The sequence below is a fragment of the Callithrix jacchus genome, chromosome 10, assembly GCF_049354715.1.
Source record: "Callithrix jacchus isolate 240 chromosome 10, calJac240_pri, whole genome shotgun sequence".
In the NCBI taxonomy this organism is placed as follows: domain Eukaryota; kingdom Metazoa; phylum Chordata; class Mammalia; order Primates; family Cebidae; genus Callithrix; species Callithrix jacchus.
This window is the reverse complement of record NC_133511.1, coordinates 20,029,292-20,040,519: the sequence shown is the minus strand read 5'-3', so window position 1 is coordinate 20,040,519 and position 11,228 is coordinate 20,029,292. Positions and strand designations below refer to the sequence as shown.

Sequence of the window (11,228 nt, the reverse complement as noted above, 5' to 3'; positions counted from 1 at the left end):
TAGCAGTGTCAGAAGTAACTAACACAACAAATCTATAATTGTTTCTGTAGCTATCCATATATCTTTATCTATATTATGCTCAGCATGAGTTCATACTTGTATCTCTGATTCTAATCTAGTTCCACAGGGTTCATTCCAGTCTTCTCCCTTGCTTTGATCCTTTCTGATGTGAGAAACCTAGTTCCCACAATTTACCATCCATTTACTTATAGTGCCTGATTTTTGTAAGTTAAACCAATCTTGTACTTCTGGGATAAACCCTACCCAGTCATTATGCACACATACATACATACACAAAGAGTGCATATATATTTTACTGATTTTCCTGTTTTATGTATATATTTACATACTGTATATATACTGTTCGAATTTATAAAATTACCAATCATATTTCATCTAAATTATTAAATTTATTGCCATAAAGCTATTTGTAATGCTCCCTTATCTCTCTCTCTTTTTTTTTTTTTTTGAGAAAGAGTCTCATTCTGTTGGCCAGGATGAAGTATAGTGGCACCCTCTCTGCTCACTGAAACCTCTACTTCCTGGGCTCAAGAGATTCTCATGCCTCAGCCTCCCAAGTAGCTGGGATTACAGGCTCACACCATCATGCCCAGCTAATGTTTGTATTTTTAGTAAAGATGAGGTTTCACCATGTTGGCCAGGCTGGTCTTTAACTCCTGGGCTCAAGTGATCTGCCCATCTCAGCTTCCCAAAGTGCTGGGATTACAGGCATGAGCCACCACATCCAGCCTCCCTTATTTTTTTTAATATCTGAAGAATCTGTAATGATGTTACCTCCTTCATTTATGATTATTAGTAATGTTTGTCTTCTCTCTTTTCATCCTGATCAGCTGGCTAGAGGTTTAATAATTTCATTAATTTTCTCAAAAGAATCAGATTTGCGGTTAATGTTCTCTACTGTTCTTCTGTTTTCTACTTCATTGATTCCTGTTCTCATCTCTCTATATATTTTTTTTCTTCTGCCTGCTTTGGTTTTAGTTTGCTCTTCTTTATCTAGTTTCTTAAAATGAAATGGTCAGGTGTGGTGGCTCATGCCTGAAACCCCAGTATTTTGGGAGGCAGAAGCAGGAGGATCACTTGAGCCCAGAAGTTAGAGCCCAGAAGTTTGAGACCAGTCTAGGCAACATAGTGAGACCCCATGTCTACCAAAAAAATTAGCTGGGCACACCTATAGTCCCAGCTACTAGGGAGGCTAAGGTCAGGACTGCTTGAGCCCAGGAGGTTGAGGCTGTGGTGATCAAACCACTGCACTTGAGCCTAGGCAACAGATTAAAACCCTGTCTCAAAAAAAAAAAACAAAAAAAAACTTGATGACATTAATTTCAGACCTTCTCTCTTTTCTTTTAGGTGTATAATGCTATAAATTTTTATGTAATGCTTTAATGGCATCCTACAAACTCTGGTATGTTGTGTTTTCTTTTTCATCTAAATCAAAATACTTTGCCGTTTCCTTTTTTATTTCTACTTTGACCAACGGGTTAAGATTTGTGTTATTTATTTTCCAATATTTGGACACTTTCCAGAGATCTTTTATTGATTTCTAATTTAATTCCATGGTGACCAGGAAACATACTTTGTATGACTTGAGTCCTTTTAATTCATTGAAACTTACTTTACAGCCCAGAATTTTACCTGTCATGGTAAATGCTCCATGTGTGCTTACAAACAGGAAAAAAAAAAAAGTATTTGGTTGTTGGCTGGAATGTTTCAAAAATGCAATTAAATCAAATTGGTCAACAGTATTAAGTATTCTACATCCTGGCTTAGTTTATCTACTTTTATCAATTACTGAGAAACAGATACTAAAATAACTGACAATGTTTGTAGATTTGTCTATTTGTCCTTTCAGTTATGTCAGTTTTTGTACAAGAATTTTGAAGTTTTATTGTTAGGTGTATACATGCCTAAATATGTCTTCTTTTTAAATTGACCCTTTTATCAGTGCAAAATTAGCCTTTTTGTCCCTATTAATATTCTATAATCTTAAATCTACTGTATCTGATATTAATGTAGTCTAATTTTCCTTTGGTATAGATTAGCACAGCACATCTTTTTCCATCCTTTTACTTTTAAACAATGTTTACTTTTAACTTTAAGGTGTGTTTCTTGGCAGCATACACTTGGGCTTTGCTGTTTCATCTAATCTGATAGTCTACACCTTTTAATTGAGGTGTTTGGACCATTTACCTTTGGTGTGATTACTGATGTGAGTATTTAAGTCTATCATCTTGCTCTTTGTTTTTTGTCTCATCTGTTGTTTCCCCTTTTCTCTTTTTCATCTTTTAAGTTATTTTAATCAACTATTTTTAAAGCATTTAACCATTCTGTTAATTTGTCTGGCTCTCTCACTAGACCTTAAATTATTTGAAGGCAAGGAAAATGTTCTATTTGACTTTGTATTCTAATTAAGTATCATAGTGCTGAACATATACCTGACAATTCAATGCATTTTTACTATATGAATTCACTCATTCAATACATTTTTATTGAGAACTATAGAAGATATAAGTTACTCCAGAAACCAAAGCCTTCCTTCTAAGAGAATTCCAATTTTATTCAGTTATCTACTATTCCTCTCAGAGTCCAGATGACTCAGGTCAAGCCAACCCCAACTATAGCAACAGTGATGGGCCTTTTTGGCCGTACAGTAATTCCATTCCGGGGTAAGCGGTTGGTTCCAAAAACCCAATGAAAGTAGAAACAAAGTTTACTGGCAGTATCTATGAAAATATTCTTGAGAGAACAATATGAAACTTCTTTCTCTTCCTCCCACTGAACATGAATGAAGAAGCAAGCAGCCTTAATAGCTACTTCACATTCATCTTTAAGGACTAGTTTAGGATGAAGCTGATTTTGATGGCAAGAGTGGAAAGACGGAAAGCATCTGGGCCCTTGACATAGTTAAGTCCCTAAATCAAAAATCTCTGAAGCCTACCTCTAGATTTCTTTTTTATGTGAGCCAGTAAATTTGTTCCTGCCTAAGTCAACTTGACTTGTGTTTTCTGTTAGAGGCAGCCAAGTGCATACAAAGTTACACAAACACCAACCTATGCTAGGAGGTTCAAAACACTGAAGGTTATATCAGTGAACAGATAAGGTCCTTGCTCTCAAGCAGCTTACATTCCACAAGAGGAAGATAAACTCCACAAAATACAATTGTACCAAAGAATTTCATACAGTGGCAAGTGCTATTAAAAAAAGGTATTACTTGACTAAGTATATTAGTTAAGTTTATCCCCCAAAAAACCTTAAAGGCGTTTGTGCTGAGACTTAAATGAAGGAGCCAGCCATGGGAAGATCTGGGCCACAGAATTATAGGTAAAGGAAACAGCTAGTACAAGTCACAAGGGATAAGCAGCTTAATGTATTTGAGAAATACCAAGTCCATTGTGACTTAAGCATAGAAAATGATCAAGATACTGAAATGAAATCCACAATGTAGACAGGGGCTAGCTAATTTAAAAATGTGAGCCACAGAAACAGAGTTAGAGTTTAGTCATAATATAATGGAAAACCACTGAAGAGTTTTACATCATGATCTAATTTGAACACTAAGGAAGTACAGTCTGTTTACAGTTTGTCTGAAACATCAAATATTTACGCAGTATCTAATAAGCAGAAAATACTGCATAAAGTTTATAATGCTGATACACTCTTTCTCTCCCTCACTCCTCAAGCAAGAATTTCACATTATCTTGAAGGCAGATTTTTATAAAAAAGAAAAAAATAAGAAAACACTAGCAAAGAATGGGAGGCACTATTTAGTTGTCCTTTCTAGCCTAATTTCTCTAAATAATGTTTGAAATTCATAGTTTTTGCTTTGCTTTTTTAAAGCATAACAAGACTGAGAGGCAATCTGGTAAACTTAGAACTATACCTCAGCCATTAGTCTCTGCCCAGGCAAGTGTTTCAGCCTTGTTCTAACACAAGTATTTGGATTTTTCCAAGAGCTGATGTCAGGGCTTTTCACAGAGACAGAACAGCATTTATAGGCTAGAGAAGGAAAAAGGGTTTCCCCAGCAGCCATGCTCAATGTGGCCTTTGTACTGCTCCACTGCCAAAGGCAGGAAGACCCTGCTAGATAGAACTATTTAATTCCTGGAAAAAATTCTACCCTATGAGGCTAGAGGATAGTGATTAGCCAGATTCTCCATTAAGGAAACCTAGCTTAATTTTCTATCAAATTAAACCCAAATTTAATAGCTCATCATCAGAACAAAGGTTTCTTAATTCTTATTAGAAAAAATCATTCTGTGGAATTTATATAAGGGAAGAGATGAACTGGCTAGAATAAACATACATTATAGAGGTAACGAACAAGACAGTAAACTGTGTCATATTTCCGGGGATTCGCTTCCCTGAAAAATATTCATTTGAGAAGAATGGTTAGTTGAAGAACACTCAAAAGCCTCAAACTACATTTGGTAGTCAAAAATTATGCTAAGTGATAGCTCCAAATACATCACCCATTATCCATAAGAATAACAATTAACAATTAAAATCATTACAATAATAGCTAAAACTTGAGTAGCTTACTTGCATACTTACAGTATCTGCTTTAATTTTTATGTATTAATTCATTTAATTATAACAATAATTTTGAGACAAGTAAAATGTTTAGCCTTGTTTTATTGAAGAGAAATGTGGGATTCAGAGAGGTTAAGTAACATATACAAGTTATATAACTAGTCGATGAGGGAACTTAGATTCAAAACCTCACAGTCTAACTAGAACCCTTGCTTTCAACCTCTGGACTATCACCTTACAACAAAAACCATTATCATCTTTCCTATATACAGTTTTTTATTAATAGTTAACCAAAAGCTTTCACAAGTGAGACTCAGAAAACTAGACCTAGTATAATGACACGATACTTAGGAAGAAAGGTATTCATATCGTTATACAGTTTTAGGAAAAGATAAGCCAATATAAAGAACTCCCAATCCTACACAATCTGTGTCTGCTAATCACACAGCTCAGTGGAGAATTCAATTAACATCTATATGCCATATGGGCAACTTGCCAGGTTATACATTTAAAGAGAAACATGTCCCCACCTGAATGCCAACATTCCTGCAAACCACTCATTCCTACAATAAATGTGTTCAATTTCAGGTAAAGATGGGAGAGAGCAAAAGCAGTTCTATTCCATTAGCCTTCCTCAACACTAAAAGCAAAACAGAAGGCAGGAGGAGCAGTGAATCCATCTTCCATGAAGGAAATGATTATGATCTCAAACCATTAACTACAAAACATACTTGCCAAATCTGTTAAATTCTGTATCTATACTAAGGAAGTCTGGTAGGCTTTGACCAGGAAACGGACTTCCCTAAACATAAAGATCACAGACCTGAAATGCAGATCCAACTATCCTTTGATTAGAAAGGCAGTATCCAGGTGTGTGAATAAAACAAAGGAGACCCAGAACAGCAGGAGGAGAAAAAATAAAGAAAACAATATGACACATGCTCAGATTTAGGACACTCCTGGAGGTAAAGTGATGATGATGGGAAGGTGGAACTACTACCAGACCACAACACAGGGAACTAGTGACCTCAAGCACTTCGCTGTGAGCAGCAAAGGCCTTCTGAACACCAGCAGAAAGGAAGAGTTAACAGAAAAATGAAACCATGAATAATAATAACTAACACTTATTGTGCACACAACATATGCCAGTAACTCTTGTAACTTCAATACATTATTAACTTATTTAATGTTCAGTAAGTTACTATTAAGAGCCTTATCTTATAGTTGGAAAAAACTAAGTCACAGACAGGTTAAGGAACTCGCCCAAAGTCAGACAGTAAGCAGAGAAGCTAAGATGTGAACCCAGACCCCATGGCTCTTGCATCTTGTTCTTAACCACTATGATTTACGGAAATAAAAGAATGTTCACAAAAATATTAGAGAAAATTTCCACAAAAACCAGAATGATTTGAACCTGAAGACTGAAAGGGCACGCTGTACTCTACAAAAACTGATACCAAATAATCGACACTAACATATACACTGCTAAATTTATGAAAATTTAAGATTTTAAAACAAAAAGCTGTATGAGCATCCAGACACCCCCCCCAAAAAAAATTAAGTCACATACAAGTGGGAAAGATTAAACTGGCCTCAAGATTTCTCCACAAGCCTCCTTATGCCAAAAGATAATGGTATAATGTCTGAAATTTAATTTTCTTTTGCATACTGAAAATAGAGATATAAGAAATATTTAGAGAAATAAGGAGATAGAGCACTCATGAGTGTGCTCTTAGGGAAAAAACTGCTTGAACCTGGATTCGATCAATACATAAACGTATACATGTTCAAAGCATCACACTGCACTCCGTAAATATGTATCATCATGTCAGTTTAAAATAAAACTTAAAAATGTAAAAAAAAATCACTTGAGCCGGGTGCGGTGGCACACGCTTGTAATCCCAGCACTTTGGGAGGCCGAGGCGGGTGGATCACGAGGTCAAGAGATCGAGACCATCCTGGTCAATATGGTGAAACCCCGTCTCTACTAAAATTACAAAAAATTAGCTGGGCATGGTGGCGCGTACCTGTAATCCCAGCTACTCATGAGACTGAGGCAGGAGAATAGCCTGAACCCAGGAGGCAGAGGCGGAGGTTGCGGTGAGCCGAGATTGTGCCACTGCACTCCAGACTGGGTAACAAGAGCGAAACTCCGTCTCAAAAAAAAACCACTTGAAAACAAAATCCATAAAATAAAAATGTAATTAAAAAAAGAACTCAGGAATATAGACGCTAAGGTAAGCACCAGATTGATGAACATACAGAAACTAATAAAAAAAAAAAACCAAACACCTTTAACAAAAGCCATCCCCACTTCATCCAGCAAAACACTAGTGTTTTCTCAATGGAGAACTGTCTTTTGTACCCTTGCTATACCCCATATGGTACTTCTGCACAATCAAGAAATACAGGAGTACTCGACAATGTTTTTTGTTTTTCTTTAATGAGAATCTAATATCTCCCCCAACTCCTGCCTACCCCACTGGAATATAAGTACTATAACAGCATGGTCCTCTGGTTCACTACTGTATCCCAGAGCAGTGCTAGGCACAAAGTAAGTGCTCAGTAAATACTTGTCTAATGAAAGAACGGACACCGGAGATGGAAAGATGGATTGTGATATTATCTGGGCTTCAACAAGCAGATTTCTGGGTATATCCATTTAGATTTCTCACTGCATCTCAAATTCAACAAATCCAAAATGAACTTCTTACTCTGCCCCCAAAATCTTTTCCATCTCAATATATAGTCCTTTATCCATCTAACTGATCTTGTTAGAAATCCAGAAGTCATCAATGGCATCTTCCTTTCCCCTAGCCCCCACATCCAACACATCCAACTCTCCATCTATCCAACAATATTTACTGAGCAACTATTGTATACGAGGCACTCTCTAGAGTCTGAAGACACAACAGTAAGTAAAGTAACGTCCCTATTTTCATGGAATTTATATCTGTCATTGCACTCAAATGATTTTACCTCCAATACATATCTGAAATTCATCTATTTTTGACCTCTTTCATTACTAGCTTGGAGTATCCACCTCATTGACTACTGCAAAGTACTGCAGTAGTTTAATAGAGTTCTCTACTTCTTCTTTTGTACATACTCTTCAATTCATTTATCCATAGAACCACCATATAATTTCAAAACACACAGCTTGCATTCCTCCCCTGCTTAAATTCCTTCAATAATTTTCCATTGCATTTTGGGGGAAAAAAATCCAAACATCAAACATAACACACAGAGGCCAAATGTAGCTCTTGTAACCTTTCTATCCTCAAGTCCTACCACTCTCCTGACCACTCCCACTAAGCTGAAATATTTGGATATCCCTACTTAAAAACCCTTCAATCTACACCTCACATCATTTTATAAAAAGTCTACTTGTAAATAAGATCACATCAAGTTAAAAAGCTTCTGCACAGTAAAGGAAACAATCAAGAAGTGAAGAGCAACCCACTGAATGGGAGAATATATTTGCCAGCTACCCATCTGACAAGGGATTAATTACCAGAACATATAAGGGGCTCAAACAACGATAGGAAATAATCTAACAATCCAATTTAAAAATGGGCAAAAGATCTGAACCGACATTTCTCAAAAGAAGACAAATGGCAAACAAGCATATGAAAAGGTGATCAACATCAGTGATCATGAGAGAAATGCAAATCAAAACTATAACGAGAGATCATCTCACAACAGTGAAAACAGCTTTTATCCAAATGTCAGGCAATAACAAATGCTGAAGAGGATGTGGAGAAAAGAGAACCCTTGCAAAATGCTGATGGGATTGTAAATCAGCAATTTGGAGGTTCCTCAAAAAATGAAAAACCAAGCTACTACACAATCCAGCAATCCTACTGCTATGTATACATAGAAAGAAAGGAAATCAGGATATCGAAGGGTTATCTGCACTCCCAAGTTTACTGCAGCACTATTCACAATAGCCAAGATTTGGAAGCCACCTAAGTATCTATTAACCAACAAATGGATAAAGAAAATGCGGTACAAATACACAATGGAGTACTATTTAGCCATAAAAAACGAGTTCCTATCATTTGCAAGCAGATAGATGGAAAAGGAGGTCATTATGGTAAGTGAAATAAACCAGTGACAGAAAGACAAACTTCACATGTTTCTACTCATTTGTGGAAGCTAAAAATTAAAACAACTGAAGTCACAGAGATAGAGAGTAGAAGGATGTTTATCAGAGGCTGGGAAAGGTAGTGGAGGGTGACTATTGTAAAAAATAATTTAACTGTACATTAAAATTAACTAAAGAAGTATGACTGAATTGTTGGTAACACAAAAGATCAATGCTTGAGGTGACAGATGCCCCATATACCTTGATATGATTATTATGCACTGCATGCCTATGTCAAAATATCTCATGTAATCCATAAATACATACACTTACTAGGTACCTACAAAAATTAAAAATAAATTAAAAGGCTACCTGAACATGTATCACAGACCTAAAAGTAAAACCCAAAAACTATACAACTAGAAGGAAAGAGATATGACCCTGGGTTAGACAAATATTTCTTAGAGATACCAAAAGCACGATCTATAAAAATGATAAATTAGCATTCAAGGTTTAAAACTTTTGCTCCAGGAAATGTGAATTATATCTCGAAAAGGGTATTAAAGAGAGTAAGAGGATGCTAAGAAAATGAAAATACAATCCACAGGCTGGGAGAAAGTACTTCTAAATCATATATCTATAAAGACTTATGGCCAAGCACAGTGGCTCATGCCTGTAATCCTAGCACTTGGGAGGCTGAGGTGGGCGGATTACTTGAGGTCAGGAGTTTGAAGCCAGTCTGGCTAGCATCGTGAAGCTCCGTCTCTACTAAAAATATTTTTAAAAATTAGCCAGGCATGGAGGCAGATGCCTGTAATCCCAGCTACTTGGGAGGCTAAGGCAGGAGAATCGCTTGACTCAGGAAGTGGAGGTTGCAGTGAGCCAAGATTACACCACTGCACTCCAGCCTGGGAAACAAGAGCAAAACTCTGTGTCAAAAATAAATAAATAAAATAGGCTGGGCACGGTGGCTCAAGCCTGTAATCCCAGCACTTTGGGAGGCTGAGACGGGTGGATCACAAGATCGAGAGATCGAGACCATCCTGGTCAACACGGTGAAACCCTGTCTCTACTAAAAATACAAAAAATTAGCTGGGCACGGTGGTGCGTGCCTATAATCCCAGCTACTGGGGAGGCTGAGCCAGGAGAATTGCCTGAACCCAGGAGTCGGAGGTTGAGGTGAGCCGAGATCGCGCCATTGCACTCCAGCCTGGGTAACAAGAGCAAAACTCCGTCTCAAAATAAATAAATAAATAAAATAAAAAATAAAAGCACCTATATCCCAAAGATGTAAGGAATTTTTACAACCCAATAATTAAAAGCCCAATTAAAAACAAGATTTGAACAATCCACAAAAGAAGATACATGGATGATAAAACAGGCACATTAAAATATGTTTAACATCTTTTAGCCATCAGATGAAATGCAAATTAAAAACTGCAATATGATACCATCACATAGACAGTAAAATGGCTGAAATTAAGAAAGGCTGACAAAACCAACTATTGGTGAAAGTTGTGCAGCAAGTGGAATGTTGCTCATGGGAATGTAACACAATACAGCCTCCTGGAAAAACAGTTTGGCAATTTCTTAAAAAGTTAAAATATATACCTGCCACATAATCCAGCTATTCCACTCCTAGGTGTCTACCTAAGAGATGAAAGCTTATGTACACTCAAAAACCTGTACATGAATGTCCAAAGCAAACTTATTCTTCATAGTCTAAAACTTCAAACAACCCATCAACAGCTGAATGGCTAAACTGTGATACATCCACCCACTGGGATATCATTCAATAATAAAAAGAAATGAACTACTGATACACTGCAACACTGACAAATCTCAAAATAATTATTCAGAGTGAAAGAGAACAAATAAAAAGAGCACGAACTATGTGAGTTCACTTACAATAAGACTTGCAAACGAATCTATAATGACAAGAAAGAAAACAAGAAAATTCAAACTAATCTATAAGGACCAAAGGCAAGTCAATGGGTACATCTGGGGATGGGATAGGTGAGGAGAGGTGGTAAGGGATAGGAAGATATTATGAAAATACACAAGGAAACCTTCCTTTGGGGTGAATATGTTTATTTTCTTAATTGTGGTGATAGTTTCATAATTGTGTATATATATCAAAACCTATCAAATTGTACTCTAACAATAGGCAGTTTACTATACACCAATTACATTTCAGTAAAACTGTTAAAACTCTCAAGAAGCCTAATGTTTAAATGAAACAAAACTACAAGTAAACATTATATTTTATGAAATATCTTTTAAGCGAAAGATTCAATGGTCTGAATAGTTTCTACCCATTGTAAATTTACAGCATTTGAGACTGTAAATACATACATCAACACATAAACAAAAAGACACTTTGCTGTTTTCTCTGGTTATAATGGAATAATGCTTTAGTAAGTATTTTCAAACAGAACACTGGGTAAACCTAGGGTTTCCAAGTTCTATACTACCAATAATTTTGTATGGGGGGAATTCCAGCAAACTTACAATTCCTTAATTGTTTTGTAGGTGTTCTTCTTTTTAAAATTCTTACACTTAGTTCCTTAAAGGATCACCATAATGGCAAGAT

General features: G+C 36.3%; 1 protein-coding gene across 13 annotated transcripts in view; it reads right to left on the bottom strand.

The window, feature by feature from the left end:
* Positions 1-11,228, bottom strand: part of ARHGEF12 (Rho guanine nucleotide exchange factor 12) — a 152,793-nt gene that overhangs the window by 96,342 nt on the left and 45,223 nt on the right. The window lies entirely within an intron of this gene.